Raw genomic sequence first — 16,938 nt, 5'->3', positions numbered from 1 at the left:
TGGAGTACTGCTCTCACATTTGGGGTGGTTCTAGCTCTGTATGCTTACTTGACAGATTCGAGTTGAAAGCAATCCGACTTACATATGACTTAATGAAACACATCTACACCTGAAATGATCACTAAAAATTTCTCATAATGCTTCCCATAGCTGACAGATACCCAACAAATATGAATTGAATAATTATACAATCTTCTAATACAGTAATCATTAACTACTTATTTACATACATTTCAACATAAAAAACTGTCCTTATGAAGAGATTTTTAAGCAAATCTATTACCTTCAGAAATAACAAAAACTGCAGGTAAGAGTTCAGGGTTTTTAGCACAAAAACCTTTTTGTTTTAAAACTGAAATATAATGAAACACTTCAATCCTTGAAATAATCACAGAAAATATCTCATACAGTTTCCCCAACCTAAAAGATACCTAGTAAATATGAACGAAATAATCACAGAACCTTCTATAACAGTAACAATTAGTGTCCCCAACATACATTTAAACCCCTGATTTGAATTCAGCATGAAAAATAGTCCTCATCCTGAGATTTTCAAGAAAATCTATTACCCTTACAAAAATACCAAAAACGTTTTTATCTTAAAACTGAAATATGATGTAATGAAATGATTTTATACTTAAATAATCACAGAAAATACCTCATAATGCTTTCCCAAGCCAACAGATACCCAATAAATATGAACCAAATATTCACAGAATCTTTCCAAAAGAGTAACAATTAATTACTTATTCACAGGCCTTAATGTCCCGTAACATATATCTCAACCCCAGATTCCAATTAAGCATGATATATAATCCTAATACTGAGGTTTTCAGGCAAACCTATAACCCTTATGAAAATACCAAAAGACCAGGTAATATTTCAGGTACTTTTTTGCCCAAAAACATTTTCATTTCAAAACTGAAATATAAGAAAATGAAACATTCTACACATGAAATAATCACAAACTACCTCATACTGCTTCCCCAAGCTGAGAGACACCCATTAAACATGAAACAAATATTCACAATCTTTTATAAGAGTAATAATTAATTGCTTATTTACAGTCCTTAATGTCACCCACCCAAGTTTTTATCGAGGATGTAAGGCATGTGTACATGTAGGAAGAGAAGAAAGTGATTGGTTCTCAGTGAATGAAGGTTTGCGGCAGGGGTGTGTGATGTCTGCATGGTTGTTTAATTTGTCTATGGATGGGGTTGTTAGGGAGGTGAATTCAAGAGTTTTGGAAAGAGGGGCAAGTATGCAGTCTATTGGGGATGAGAGAGCTTGGGAAGTGAGTCAGTTGTTGTTCACTGAAGATACACTGCAGGTGGCTGATTCATGTGAGAAACTGCAGAAGCTGGTGACTGAGTTTGGTAAAGTGTGTGAAAGAAGAAAGTTAAGAGTAAATGTGAATAAGAGCAAGGTTATTAGGTACAGTAGGGTTGAGGGTCAAGTCACCTGGAAGGTAAGTTTGAATGGAGAAAAACTGGAGGAAGTGAAGTGTTTTAGATATCTGGGAGTGGATTTGGCAGCGTATGGAACCATGGAAGTGGAAGTAAATCATAGGGTGAGGGAGGGGGCGAAAATTCTGGGAGCGTTAAAAAATGTGTGGAAGTTGAGAACATTATCTCGGAAAGCAAAAATGGGTATGTTTGAAGGAACAGTGGTTCCAACAATGTTGTATGGTTGCGAGGCGTGGGCTATGGATAGAGTTGTGCGCAGGAGGGTGGATGTGCTGGAAATGAGATGTTTGAGGACAATATGTGGTGTGAGGTGGTTTGATCGAGTAAGTAATAATAGGGTAAGAGAGATGTGTGGTAATAAAAAGTGTGGTTGAGATAGCAGAAGAGGGTGTTTTGAAATGGTTTGGTCACATGGAGAGAATGACAGAGGAAAGATTGACCAAGAGGATATATGTCAGAGGTGGAGGGAACGAGAAGTGGGAGACCAAATTGGAGGTGGAAAGATGGAGTGAAAAAGATTTTGTGTGATCGGGGCCTGAACATGCAGGAGGGTGAAAGGAGGGCAAGGAATAGAGTGAATTGGAGCGATGTGGTATACCGGGGTTGACGTGCTGTCAGTGGATTGAATCAAGGCATGTGAAGCGTCTGGGGTAAACCATGGAAAGCTGTGTAGGTATGTATATTTGCGTGTGTGGACGTATGTATATACATGTGTATGGGGGGGGTTGGGCCATTTCTTTCGTCTGTTTCCTTGCGCTACCTCGCAAACGCGGGAGACAGCGACAAAGTATAATAAAAATAATATATATATATATATATATATATATATATATATATATATATATATTTCTTTTCACCTACATATTCGCCATTTCCCCAAGTTAACGAGGTAGCATTAAGAACAGAGGTCTGGAAGAAGAAAGTTAAGAGTAAATGTGAATAAGAGCAAGGTTATTAGGTACAGTAGGGTTGAGGGTCAAGTCAATTGGGAGGTGAGTTTGAATGGAGAAAAACTGGAGGAAGTGAAGTGTTTTAGATATCTGGGAGTGGATCTGGCAGCGGATGGAACCATGGAAGCGGAAGTGGATCATAGGGTGGGGGAGGGGGCGAAAATCCTGGGGGCCTTGAAGAATGTGTGGAAGTCGAGAACATTATCTCGGAAAGCAAAAATGGCTATGTTTGAAGGAATAGTGGTTCCAACAATGTTGTATGGTTGCGAGGCGTGGGCTATGGATAGAGTTGTGCGCAGGAGGATGGATGTGCTGGAAATGAGATGTTTGAGGACAATGTGTGGTGTGAGGTGGTTTGATCGAGTGAGTAACGTAAGGGTAAGAGAGAGCACGTCGATCCCAGTATACCACATCACTCCAATTCACTCTATGCCTTGCACGCCTTTCATCCTCCTGCATGTTCAGGCTCCGATCACTCAAAATCTTTTTCACTCCATCTTTCCACCTCCAATTTGGTCTCCCATTTCTCCTTGTTCCCTCCACCTCTGACACGTATAGCCTCTGTCAACCTTTCCTCACTCATTCTCTCCATATGTCCAAATCATTTCAACACACTCTCTTCTGCTCTCTCAAACACACACTTTTTATTTCCACACATCTTTCTTACCCTTTCATTACTTACTCATTCAAACCACCTCACACCACATATCATACGGAGGAGGGATGTGTTGGATATAATAATAATAATGATAATTATAACATCAACAATAATAATTAGCATAGTATCAGTAACCATAAACTGAAATACTGTATTTTACAAACAAATTCTAAAAACATTATTTGAGTCATGAAATATAAAATAAACTTAGATGTAATACCTGAGGATTTTGTGGCTGTGCAGTATTGCTATGCTTATCATCCTATGTACAGCTGACACTAGATGAAGTGTCTTGCTTTTCATGATCTGAAAGACAATGCTTATTAACTGCATACCACGAGAGGATATTTTTCTTCACATAAAATTACTCATCCATTAAACATATTCCAGTCATCATTATTCAACTGCAATGAACTTCACTTACAATGTAAACTGCCAAATAATTCCTAATGTTGCCAAAATTATGTTAACACTCTTCTCACTATGTACCCTATATTGTATTCAAATCAGTGGCATCCAATCTGTGGACCTTTGTGCACTCTATCCTCTTTTACGTCACCACCCTCAGGATGGCTGGAGAGCACATTCAAATAGCTGCTCATGTGGCATAAAGCAAAATCAATCATAATGCTATAACATATATACTTCATCTCAATCAACATATACTGCATCAGACTATATATTGATGACAGTCATATAGACAGAGAGAAATTTTTTCTTTACTTCATACTAGCCTGCCATTTCCAACACCAGCAATATAGTGTCAGGAACAAATCAAGAAGGCTGCATTCACTCAAATCTCTTCTCTAGCTGTTATGTGTAATGCACCAATCTTAGCCCCCCATTTCTTATTCACAACCAGGCCCCACACACCTTTCCATGGTTTTCCTCACACACTTCACATGCCTGGTTCAGTCCACTGACAAGTAGCCCCTGTAAACCACATCATTCCGATTCACTCGATGTCATACATGCTCTTCATCCTCCTGCATGTTCAGGTCCCAACCACTCAAAATCTTTTTCATTCCATCCTTCCAACCAAATCCAGTTCTTCTCCTTGTCCCCTCCCTTCCAAAATACATATCCTCCTTGTCAACTTTACCTCACTCATTCTCTCCTTTGTACATACCACTTGATCACACTCTTTCCAGCTCTCTCAACCAAAGATCAATTCATTACACATTGTATGCAATGAGCACTTTTCTGAAGATTGCTTCAGAAATGGACAACTTTTACCAATAACATGTCAAATACCAAGTAATTCAGGATCACTTGAAGAATTTCAACCCCAATATTTTTCTAGATTCGGTTAGGTTGATTAGTTTTTGGTTAAATCAAGTTTGGTTGGGTTAGATGTGTGTGTACAAACTTAACTCTTGTGAAACGTCCGGGGTAAACCATGGAAAGGACTGTTGGGGCCTGAATGTGGATAGGGAGCTGTGGTCTCGGTGCATTACACATGGCAGCTAGAGACTGAGTGTGAACGAATGTAGCCTTTTTATGTCTGTTTTCTTGGCGCTATCTCGCCGAAGCATGGGGTAGTGCTGCTATTTCATGTGGGGCGGGGTAGCGCCAGGAAAGGATGAAGGCAAGCAAGTACATGCACATGTGTATATGTTATGTATATGTATGTATATGTGCATGTAAGGGTGTATATATATATATATATATATATATATATATATATATATATATATATATATATATATATATGTGTGTGTGTGTGTGTGTGTGTGTGAGTGGATGGGCCATTCTTCATGTTTCCTGGCAATTATCTATCTGCACATCCTAATCATATCTAGACATTGGTACCTTAATCATCAACACTATATAAGATAAACCTCACATACTTTCACCCTAAATCATCCAGAGTCAAACAGTAGAATTGGCCCTAAAAATAAACAGCTCCTTTAGTCACAATCCTAGACATCGATGCTCTCATTTACATTAAATACAATTTCTTACTATGAGTTCTCTTCCTACATGGTATCCACATACAACCTCATTATTAATATCTCAATTACCTCAATCCACTTGGCGCAACCCCTTCATCTTACTCTACCTGGAACAAACACACCAGCTTCAATCTATGTACAACATCGTGTTCCCAACTACTTATCTCACATTTCATATCTAGAACTAATGTGCACAATCTTGTGTCTCTCACTATTAATCTTACATTGCATTTCACGAGGTAACTGGGTCCAAATATCACTTCCAAGGTAGGATGAGCTGCCGATCCCGTCCTGCATTTTGTATACAAACCTTCCCGGGTCGCCAGTGTAGCTGAATCAGCTGAAAATCCAAATCTTTTGGCCAGAATCCGCTAGATTCCCCAGAAATCAGCGAGATTTGACATCAATCGTGAAATACAACTTATATAACGATAACGTAATCATGTATGTATTGCTGTCTATTCATCACTTAATGTACCAGCGAAAATATATCATTATTTTCTTCGCAGGTGTGTTTCTGTGTAGTCTGCCATTGTCCGTATCAGCTGTGTAGCACTTTTAAGTATATCATGTCAATAGCAGTACTTATGTATTCCCTTAAGCTTCCTTCTAAGGAATTTGTAGAGGCTGTTTTCCATCATTTTCTAGCTTAAAAAACCGCTTGTACAATATGTGCCTCTTTCAAGAGGAATCAAGTTGTATGTTTCAATTTTCCTAGGCAGTGTTCCTCCCACAGGATGTGCTACAGCCAAGGGAAGAGAGTGCCACACATAATGAACCATTATCAAAATTTGGAAGCTCATATTCTTTCCTTAACGATTTCCAAACACCATTATTCAAGCCATCATTCATTCAAGCGTTGTCAACGCCTCTTGCAAGTAATTTCTGTCGATCAAGCTTCACAACCTTCAAATTTTTCCTTTTGGCTGTCACAACACATTCCACAGCTCCGGACACAATTTCAGCGAGTCCAAAATACGATATTGTTTTACGTAATTTCTTGCTGATATACTTTATTGTAACACCAAACAGTCAAAGTAGATAGATCAGTTGATTCATCAATCAAAATGCAGTATTTAGCATCATCAGCATCTCGCTAGCTCTCAATTTACTGTAATTCACTTGCACTATATTCCGTAAAGTTTCATATTCTGCACTGATTTAGTCACTGTATACATATATATATATATATATATATATATATATATATATATATATATATATATATATATATATATATATATATATTTTTTTTTTTTTTTTTTTTTATACTTTGTCGCTGTCTCCCGCGTTTGCGAGGTAGCGCAAGGAAACAGACGAAAGAAATGGCCCAACCCCCCCCCCCCCATGCACATGTACATACACACGTCCACACACGCAAATATACATACCTACACAGCTTTCCATGGTTTACCCCAGACGCTTCACATGCCTTGATTCAATCCACTGACAGCACGTCAAACCCTGTATACCACATCGCTCCAATTCACTCTATTCCTTGCCCTCCTTTCACCCTCCTGCATGTTCAGGCCCCGATCACACAAAATCTTTTTCACTCCATCTTTCCACCTCCAATTTGGTCTCCCTCTTCTCCTCGTTCCCTCCACCTCCGACACATATATCCTCTTGGTCAATCTTTCCTCACTCATTCTCTCCATGTGCCCAAACCATTTCAAAACACCCTCTTCTGCTCTCTCAACCACGCTCTTTTTATTTCCACACATCTCTCTTACCCTTACGTTACTTACTCGATCAAACCACCTCACACCACACATTGTCCTCAAACATCTCATTTCCAGCACATCCATCCTCCTGCGCACAACTCTATCCATAGCCCACGCCTCGCAACCATACAACATTGTTGGAACCACTATTCCTTCAAACATACCCATTTTTGCTTTCCGAGATAATGTTCTCGACTTCCACACATTTTTCAAGGCTCCCAAAATTTTCGCCCCCTCCCCCACCCTATGATCCACTTCCGCTTCCATGGTTCCATCCGCTGACAGATCCACTCCCAGATATCTAAAACACTTCACTTCCTCCAGTTTTTCTCCATTCAAACTCACCTCCCAATTGACTATATATATATAGTCTTTTCCTAGCACTACCTCGTGCGCGTGCGGGGAGAGGGGGTGTGTCATTTCATGTGTGGTCGGGTGGCCATGGGAATGAATATCGGCAGCAAGTATGAATTATGTACATGTGTGTATATGTATATGTCTGTGTATGCATATATATATGTCTATGATGAAATGTATAGGTATGTATATGTGCGTGTGTGGACGTGTATGTATATACTAACCTGTTGCTAACCTATTAAAATCATGACCCTATATGACCTCTTCAGGGATTATCAGGTCTCCTGTTGTTTGTCTCTCGTATGTAATCCTATGTATAGTCTATGTGGTTCTGGGCCTGATATCTTTTTTACGGTTAAGTGACTAACTGATTCCATTGCAAGTTTGAGACCATTTCAAGGGGTGACTTTAAACTAACTCAAAATATCGTAGTCAATATAGTTGATACACTTAAATTTTTCCTATGTTTACAAACTTAACAATTCTTTATTTCCCAAATTTTCAGATTTATTTAGTATCGTATTCAGAAACGGATTCCAATTAGCACTCTCGGGAAATCCATGCCTAGGGCAAAGAAAAGTATAGTGTATCCTAATAATATTACGTTTTCTTTTATATGATCCAAAAGAGAAAACTATGATTCTGAAGGGAGAACTTAGCCAATATTATTGATATAATGAATTTCCTGTTTTAACACACAACTTTACACTGCTACTACAACTACCATTATTATTACTACTACGACTACAACTATCATTGCTGTAACGTAGTACTTTAATCACGCAGGCTTAAAGCGCCTTAAGCATTACTGAAGAATAAAGTATAATGCTTTAAATCACTCTCCGCCACTCTTACTATATTCTTTAAACAATACGAAACCACCGCAAAACAGAATGACTTGATATTCAAACCTATTAGTGCCACCCGGCTTAAGCACTACTTTACCACTAATGATAATGATGATGACAATAACTGTTAAGGAGATTTAGTTTTATGAAGACCTTTAAGTCATTCATCAGACGACATGCTATTATCTCACTTTCTGCTTAACAAGATACCTTCCCAGCCTAATTGAGCAGAAAGTTAAACTTAACAGTAGCTAATTCAGTCCCTCACAAATTATACATATATTTCTATACAAATTCCGGCTCTGAAGACGTTTTCTTTAGTCTTTTTAAATTATTATCCTCTTCACAGTTGACAACATTACTTCTACAGTCTGTTTAAATCATGAAATTCATTTTTGATAACTGACATAACAGTTTCAATTATTTTTCTTTCCTCTTCGACGCTTCCCGCGTTAGCGAAGTAGCACCTGGAATTGACGAAAAGCGACCTCGTTTGTTTACATCCACTGTCATGAATATTGCATCCAAACTTATTCCTCTTTATCTTCAGCCAAGCCCCATAAACTATTCTGTAGTTTCCCCTGACCATTTCATATGCCGTAGTCAACCTTGTGTCATACACACGCTGAAAATCCTAACTTGACCGATCAACAAGTTCCACACTTTCTTGAAAAATTGAAATGGAATCCCACTCACACCTGCAGCTTTGCCACACTTCATCTTACCCAAAGCTTTCACCACCTCCACCCTTTTCACGAGACACTTCGCCATGACATTCGGTCAGCAAACCACTTCATCCCTGACACTCAACATCTACCATCCGATCATCTAACACGTTCATTTCACCTAACCTTCGCTTCCCACTTCCCTATCTGCTCCCCCCCCCCCCCCCCCCCAGATGCTTCCAAAGGTCCAAAAGAGGAGGTGACGACCGCAAAATAGGTAACAACTCAAATATCCGGTGGAAAACTTAATGACTGAAAACAAGAAAAATCAACCTATTTAACTCACGTCTGCTTAGGTTGGGTGGGTATTTGCCTTTCCTGTCTTTAAGAGCGAGCAGCGGAACACACACACACTGCGTCCAGCACCGAAATTAATTCAGTTATGAAATTAGGTGACCCTGGGCCTTTATGGTGTGGCGAATACCGTCGCTAACTGTGACGCATTCACGGGCCGTTAGGAGTCGAGCGCCTGGGTTCGAATCCTGGTTGCGGCAGTCGGTCCACAGTCAACCCAGCTTTTCATCCTCCCCTTATGGATTGCTCGAGAACTGGAAGTGGAGGTAATCAGGTTGAAAAAGAATATCGCAAGGATTTAAGGATTGTTGGAATAAACATTGGTACAGGTCGAGAACTGGAAGTGGAGGTAATCAGGTTGAAAAAGAATATCGCAAGGATTTAAGGATTGTTGGAATAAACATTGGTACAGGAACTCACATGGCAAAGTCGGCTTCTTATAAGATTGACCACAATGTGTACTTTTTTTTTTTTTCTTAAGGACAATTTACAAAGAAAAGGATTTGTTTACTTTCACTCAACTGACGTTAATCCAAGTTCACTAAGGGCGAAAGAATAATTATCTATACAAAACTGTAGTTCATTTTTCAACCTTGGTTCAGTTGTCATTCTATGAACACTGCTCCCACGAAGCGTTAAATTACACGTCTGTGTACAAACCATATACTCTCTTACTACAAATTCGAGTCCATGTTCATGAGCGGATGACAGAAGTTTTCTGAAGTACTGACCCAATCTAACGAGACAAAAGAAAAATCTGGCTACACCAATAACTTTCGTTTGAAACTCAAAACTCATGAACACCTTTGATATGACAAAGTGTGGCATCGGGGTCTCATCTCTAAACTCCCCTCTTTTGGCTTCCCTTTCTCGCTTTGCTCCCTCATATCCAGCTTCCTCTCTGGCCGATCTATCTCCGTGGTTGTTGATGAATCAGCCTCTTCCCTTTTCTCCATCAACAGCTGTGTGCTTCAAGGTTCCGTCCTGTCCCCTACATTTTTTTTTTCTTGTTTTTTAAACACTCATACGCTAACGACTCAACACCGCATTCCTCCTCATCCTTCAATTCTTCTCCTTTCCTCCAATCTGCATACCGTCTCGACACAGCTTCCTCAGTACACTCAGACTTGGACAGGATTATCTCAATGGGGTAGACGAAATCTGGCTAAGCTTAATGCCTTTAAGACCCAGTTTCTACCCCTCTCTCTATCGCAATTTCCTCACAACTTTCTTCTCGCATTTGACGATCCTGTAATTCCTCTTCATGACTCAATGAATATACTTGGTATTACTGTAACATCCACTCTTTTCTTGGAAACCCCACATAATGGAAAGAGATACGTCTGTCCTGTTTCGATGTCGAAATCTCTTTTCTTCTGAACAGTTGCTCCGTTTATACACAGGATTAATCCATCCTTGTATGGAGTACTGCTCTCACATCTGGGGCGATTCTCGCTCTGCATCCTTACTTGAAAGAGTTAAGTCGTAAGCAGTCCGACTTATAAATCCCCTAAGCTCACTTTAAAACTTGACCCGCTTGCTGTAAGCCGCAATGTTGCCTCACTTTCCTTCGTCTATAGGTATTACCTTGGTTTTTGCTCCCGAGTGCTGGCTGCTTGTGTGTCCCCCCCCATCACTAGCTATACCACGCAATACTCGGCAAGCAACTGCGTCTCATGATCACTGTGTGGCCGTTGGCAACTCAAGGGTGGGCCGTTTTGATAACTGTTTCTTTCCCTACACGTCAAAGCTCTGGAACTCGCTACCCTCTCATGTCTTTCCCAGTAACTACGACCTGGCAAACTCTAAAAAAGACAGGTTTCTCGCATCCACAAAAATTCGTAAATATCAACCCTCTTGTCTCTTTCCCTCTCATTAACCTCTCTATATTTCCGTGACTGGAGCCTCCAACATGAAAGGAGAAAAAAAAAAAGTGGGTCGCACTCATCCCTCGTCTGTGGTCACGTCCACCTCAGCCCCCATCCGGGGAAGTGAGGGTGGAGGGAGGGAGAGGAGGAAAGTACCAGTGCTTGCAAAGATCAGGGATCATCCCCCGGGCCAGGCATTCCAACATGAACTCGCTTGTTGAGAGAGAGAGAGAGAGAGAGAGAGAGAGAGAGAGAGTCTACTCTCGTCGCACAACAACGTACGTCCCAGCGTGTACTTTGTACATACCCATTTTTTTTTTTTTTTGTCTGTCTTATGGTACTACCTCAGTGTACAACTTTTTCTGGCTGCACAGTATGCAACAGTTTAGCACATGGGTTTGCCCACAGAGAGCACAGTACTGTGCATATGTAGTAAAGTCTGAGCTTAGCGCTACCAACCAACCACTCGAATCTCTCTCTCTCTCTCTCTCTCTCTCTCTCTCTCTCTCTCTCTCATGTGTATGACCTGCTCTGAAAAGGTTCCCGTCTATCTATATTCCTGACGACTGATGCCGTATCACTTGCTAGACATGAGAGAGAAAGTGAAAATGATCAACTCATTAGTAAAATGATGTAACTTGAAAATGTCCCTCACATACCATTCCACAAGGACTCGGAGAGATGAGACGGGGGAAGTTACCTCAGTAAAGTTATAATCCGACGTGAATGAACAACCTTCTCAAGTCTTTCAGTTCGCTGAGAAAGAAAATAGAAAAAAAAAACGCTAAATATCAACGGCTCACCAAGAGAAACCAGTTTAAAACTTAGAAAACGGTAAATCATCAAAAACGGCCACCAACAGATGAAGGAATACCTCCTGTTTACATTCAGAAAACAGTAGATAAAGAAAAACAGCTCACAAGAGATGAAGGATTACCCCCCGTTTAAATTCATAAAAAGGTGAATTATGAAAAACAGCCAAGAGACGAAGGAATACCTCCCGTTTAAATTCAGAAAAAAAAAACGGTAAAAAATGAAAAACAGCCAATATGAGATGAAGGAATACCTCCCGTTTAAATTCAGATAACGGTGAATAATGAAAAAAACAGGCTACGATATTTGAAGGAATACTTCGCCTGTGTCATCCGCAAAGCACCACTCACTCTTCCAGACGCGAGATAACAATGTCTTGGTTGTGTGTCACCGTGGCATCGTTGTGAAATGATAAGATTCGTGACCAAACCCGCGAGGAAACACACTACTCCTCCTCCCCCTTTGTTGAAACCTAGTCAGTACAAGACCATAAGAGCTTCTGAAACGGAAGGCGTAAAATCCGTAAATGACGGGCAGTTTATAAGGGGGCTTCTTCTACCCGTGGTGGCCCCTCCACACACACACACACACACACACACACACACACACACTCACACCTATAATGATAGCAATTCATGGAGCCATCATCTTTCCAATCCCTCACGGGTTCCTTATCATTCCCTCCAACGGGCCTAGAGCAGTGCATGCAGCCAGGGTGCGACTCCAACAAGTCCCAGTGTTTACACTCGAGCCCCACACGACAGCACCCCTCCCATCCTCCCCCGAGACGCGGAGACAAACCCACGTCTGGGGAGACCATCGTCCACAGGTTGACTGGTGCGATGTCGTCCCCGCCCAGCTCCGCACTGGGTCATTGCCAATACTTCCGGGAGGTTGTGGCGTCTATGATTGAGGGGGTGGGTTCTACCTGAGGAGGTGGACTTTACCGACGGGAGGGTGTGGGAGCTATGAGTGAGGAAGTGGGTTTTACAGACGGGAGGTTGTGGGATCTAAGAGTGAGGTGAGTTCTACAGACGGGAGGTTGTGGGATCTATGAGTGAGGATGTGGGTTCTACAGACGGGAGGTTGTGGGATCTACGAGTGAGGAGGTGGATTCTACGCAGAGAAGGTAGCGGAACCTACGAATGGTAGTGGATTCCATGCAGATCTCCTGGGCCGTGAATCTGTCGTGAACCGCTTCACATTCATCATACATGTTGATTACATATCATAAAAGTAATAAAGGCAGATTTGCCAGACGATTTCATCGCAAACCGCGTCGCGAATCGGTAAATTTCACCAAAATTGTTGATCGAATGACAATCCCACTTGTAAATTTCATCGCAAGACCGTGTTGTGAATGTTGTAATTATGGAGATGCTCCTCTCAATGATCATATCAACAACCCTGTCTCGAACGATGGTTTGCATAAGGCTAACGAGCAAGGACATTAAGCCAAGTGGTCGATAATCACCAAGTGGGGACCTAATACCCTTTCTTTTTTGAGGTCGACGCCACATACAAATTTCCAGTTCCCCGCGGGGACCTTTTCCATTACTCGAGGACTTGAGTCTGGGCTTATCTATCTCACCCTCAGCTTCTGGTCACTACCCTCCGATAAATGGTATCGGGTCCTGCCCTCTTATCTATCTACTTCCCAACTAAACGCTTATAGAATATCTGGAACCTGTTGGTCACCATGTAGCAATATGGTGTTCCTCTCCTGTCGATAGGACTGGACTCGGGAACATTGAGCTGTGTCCTTATTGATGGTATTTGGGTCGGGAGAAAATAGTGATGATATCTGACTTGGCTTTACTGCCTTGAACCAAGTCTCCGTTTTCTGTAATTAATGGACCTGTTGACTGGGTAATGCCTCTCTTGCTCCTAACGGAACTATAAAATTCTTCTGCGTTTCTTTCCCCGCTTTCAGCGACATACGCTTTATACTGACTTTTAAATTCACGAATTAAGCTTTTTTTTTTTCTACGCCGCTTTACGTGACTTACCGTATGATATTGGTACGTTATTTCTTAATCTTTTTTTTCTCTCTCTTTGATAAGAGACAGAATTGGAAACATGCTCCTCTACTACTACTCCGAGCGTTTTACTGGAGCTTTTCCATATCATTTTCGTCGACTATATCATCCCGCTATGTCCTCTCAAGAGCAATGCCATCACAAAAATTTGTAAGCCTACAATCTGATATTTATTCTTTCCTTTTTCAAAAATTTCACGGTGACCCATATTACATGTGTACAAAGGAAGTCATACAGCAACAGAGCACTGGGTCCTTTCGAAGCTGTTTGTAAGATAGTGGAAACTCACAGATTAATATAGTAAGAGTCGAAATATACATAAAGATAATTCAAAGAGAAAAACCTACAAGCTATCTAAGTGACTAAGACGTAGTTATTGCTTGATGTGGACTTGAAGAGAAAACATCTATCGAGTCTATTCGTTCAACGCATCTATAGCACTGCTTTTAACCACTCCACATATCAACAATCCAGTTGAAGTAAAAAGTAGTGGTGTCAAAAGTTACCACTTGTACCAAACCTTCCTCCAACTACGACAGGAAGAACTTCACTTGTAGGCAGAACTAAGTTTACTATATTCACGCCAAGAATAGGTTCCTCGTGAAGTTGTGTTGAGGTACTATGAAGTAAGTTGAGATAAGAGTCCACACCTCTTGTGATCTGTACTTCCGCTGGCCCCCACTCTATCCTACCACCATTTCTAGCACCTTTGCTACAATTAGCAGTATCTTATCTAACTTTAATGATATAAGTAACTTTGGGTGGCCCATCGAATGGCTATCGGAGAGAATTTAGCCCACAGACACGAGTCAATGTGGTCAATAAAGACATTAAAACTAGTACAATTACGATCATTTGTTTACACATGCGCCCTTCTCACTTCCACAAAGCTTAGGATACCACTAACCTGGCGTGGGTGGTCTCGCGTTGGTCACCCAGCGACCACAGGACTACCAATGGATCCTACAGCCCTTGGAAGGAAGGTACGACTCAAAGTAGTGGAAACGCATTTCGTTGCCCGTCAGAGATCTTGTCCCCAGATTTCTTTGTCTACGATCTACTGCTAGGCATTTGAACGATTTATCTTTTTTTTCTATGCTTATCAAATGACATTCTTTCCAGAAGGTCAAATTGGTTCTCTTCCGATTCACATAGTTGGTATAACCTTCTTGCGGAATAAACTGTAATTCATAGTTACCCCTACCCCCATACTCTCTACTGGGTTAAAAAAAAAAATGATCTTTTTACAGGGGGATCTAAACAAATTGTGAATCATCATTATAAAGAGGGAATGTTGAGAAATGACATCGACAATTTCAAAGAAATGATACTGTGAGAAGACACATAATCCACAGGGAACTGATAATTCATTCCTTTTTTTTTTTTTGGGGGGGGGGGGAATAAAGTAATTCATTACACTTCAAACAACAAATAATATAGGTCTTTAAGGAGACAACAACACTATACACAGGGGGTCACCCTGTGCCAGTAATGGCACTCGAAGCACTCACTCGACCTGTGCCGGTAATAGCGTCCTGAGAACCAACTGCCAATGGCAGGAACCCGTGCCCAAGCCAAGCCTTGGTGAATATCTAAACACACAGACACACAAACACGAGAGAAAATGAAGAGCTGAGTACATATCAAGAGAATATGTGGTTTAGGGAGTACCCCCTTTTTATATCTGAATAAGGAGTGACAAGACCCAATCGGGTGGTGGCTGCCCACGGTGACCTATGCCAGAAATGACACTCTTAAGAGCGGGGTCTGCCATCGACCAAAGAGCCCGTGGCTGGCTTGGACATAGCAAAGCTTTGCACACACACACACACACACACACACACACACACACACACACACACACACACACACACACACACACAGGCAAACACGAACTAGCGATGCCTTAAGAAGTGTGATATCTGGAGTGAACCGCCTCCAAGGCAGACTAATTAAGGTAAGGGACTGTCTTATTTTCAGCCACACCGCATCGGGTCCAGGTGGCTGAAGATGAAGGTGAGAAGGATTCCGAGGAGATGAAGAATTTGGGAACGAGTCTGTTACACACACATACACACACACACACACACACACACACACACACACACACACACACACACACACACACATTAGTAAGCGTTTGTGGAACACTGAAATATTCCTAAACAAAATCAAGAATGATTCACAAGAAACAACTGTCCAGAAATCAAAGTTTGCGACGCATACGTCTACGAAGCAAAGCTCCTTACATGCGCACCAGAGAACGGCAGTGGGAGGAATACAAGCAGGGGAAAGAGAGCGATGGAAGCGAGGAAAAGGGAAAAATATTCAATCAAAACAGGGCACCTGAGAGTGGTAGGAAAAGCCATCCATCTGAAACGCGAAAACACAAGAAATCCAAGACGGGACGCAGGTTATTATTAAGCCGTGTCATCTTACCCTATATATAAAAGGGTCTGGGGAGCTGAGGAGGTATATATCTGGCTTCTGTATTCCTCTCTCTCCCTCTCTCTCTCTCTCCAAGGGCATTGGGAGACGCGTGAGAGAGAGAGAGAGAGAGAGAGAGAGAGAGAGAGAGAGAGAGAGAGAGAGAGAGAGAGAGAGAGAGAGAGAGAGAGAGAGAGAGAGAGGTGATGGGGGATGGATGGAGAAGCTCCCTCTCCATCTCCAAGACGAAGGATTGGATCCCCCACGGCCAAAGGAGAAAGTCCCAGAAGAGTGCGAGGGAATCCTTCGGTGAGGGATGGATTCCCAATCCTACGTGATCTTTGTCATGATGCATTACGACCCTCTGTCTCGTCCCAGGTTCCGTACCTTATGATACAGCATTTGGACTCGCCCTAATTACAGTATCTTGTTACGATACAGCATTTTCGTCCTAATTACTGTATCTTGTTACGATACAGCCTTTTGCCTCGTCCTAATTATTGTATCTTGTTACAATACAGCCTTTTGCCACTTCCTAGCTACTGTATCTACGCTAAAACACCAGTTTTCCCACTAGGATACAGAACTGGTCCACCCAAGGTGTATGGCTTACGTATTCCTCTAATTACGAGAGTTACGTCGTGCGATTTACTTTACGTCTTCGGTGCTTTAAGACGGTGCCTAAGTTCTCAAGGAACAGCGAAGCCGTGCAATATATATATATATATATATATATATATATATATATATATATATATATATATATATATATATATATATATTGCGTACCTTCACAGAATATACAAACCTCCAA

The 16,938-nt window shown here is 41.3% G+C and overlaps 1 long non-coding RNA gene across 1 annotated transcript in view; it reads right to left on the bottom strand.

Moving 5' to 3' along the window:
- Positions 1-5,529, bottom strand: part of LOC139763170 (uncharacterized) — an 82,019-nt gene extending 76,490 nt beyond the window's left edge. The window contains exons 1-2 of the long non-coding RNA XR_011716051.1: positions 5,254-5,529; positions 3,295-3,380 (exon numbers count right to left, since the gene is read on the bottom strand). This is a non-coding gene — a long non-coding RNA (uncharacterized lncRNA). The remainder of the gene's footprint in view (positions 1-3,294; positions 3,381-5,253) is intronic.
- Between the last annotated feature and the right edge of the window lie 11,409 nt (positions 5,530-16,938).

The sequence above is a fragment of the Panulirus ornatus genome, chromosome 3, assembly GCF_036320965.1.
Source record: "Panulirus ornatus isolate Po-2019 chromosome 3, ASM3632096v1, whole genome shotgun sequence".
NCBI lineage: Eukaryota > Metazoa > Arthropoda > Malacostraca > Decapoda > Palinuridae > Panulirus > Panulirus ornatus.
This window is presented reverse-complemented; position numbering and strand designations above follow the sequence as displayed.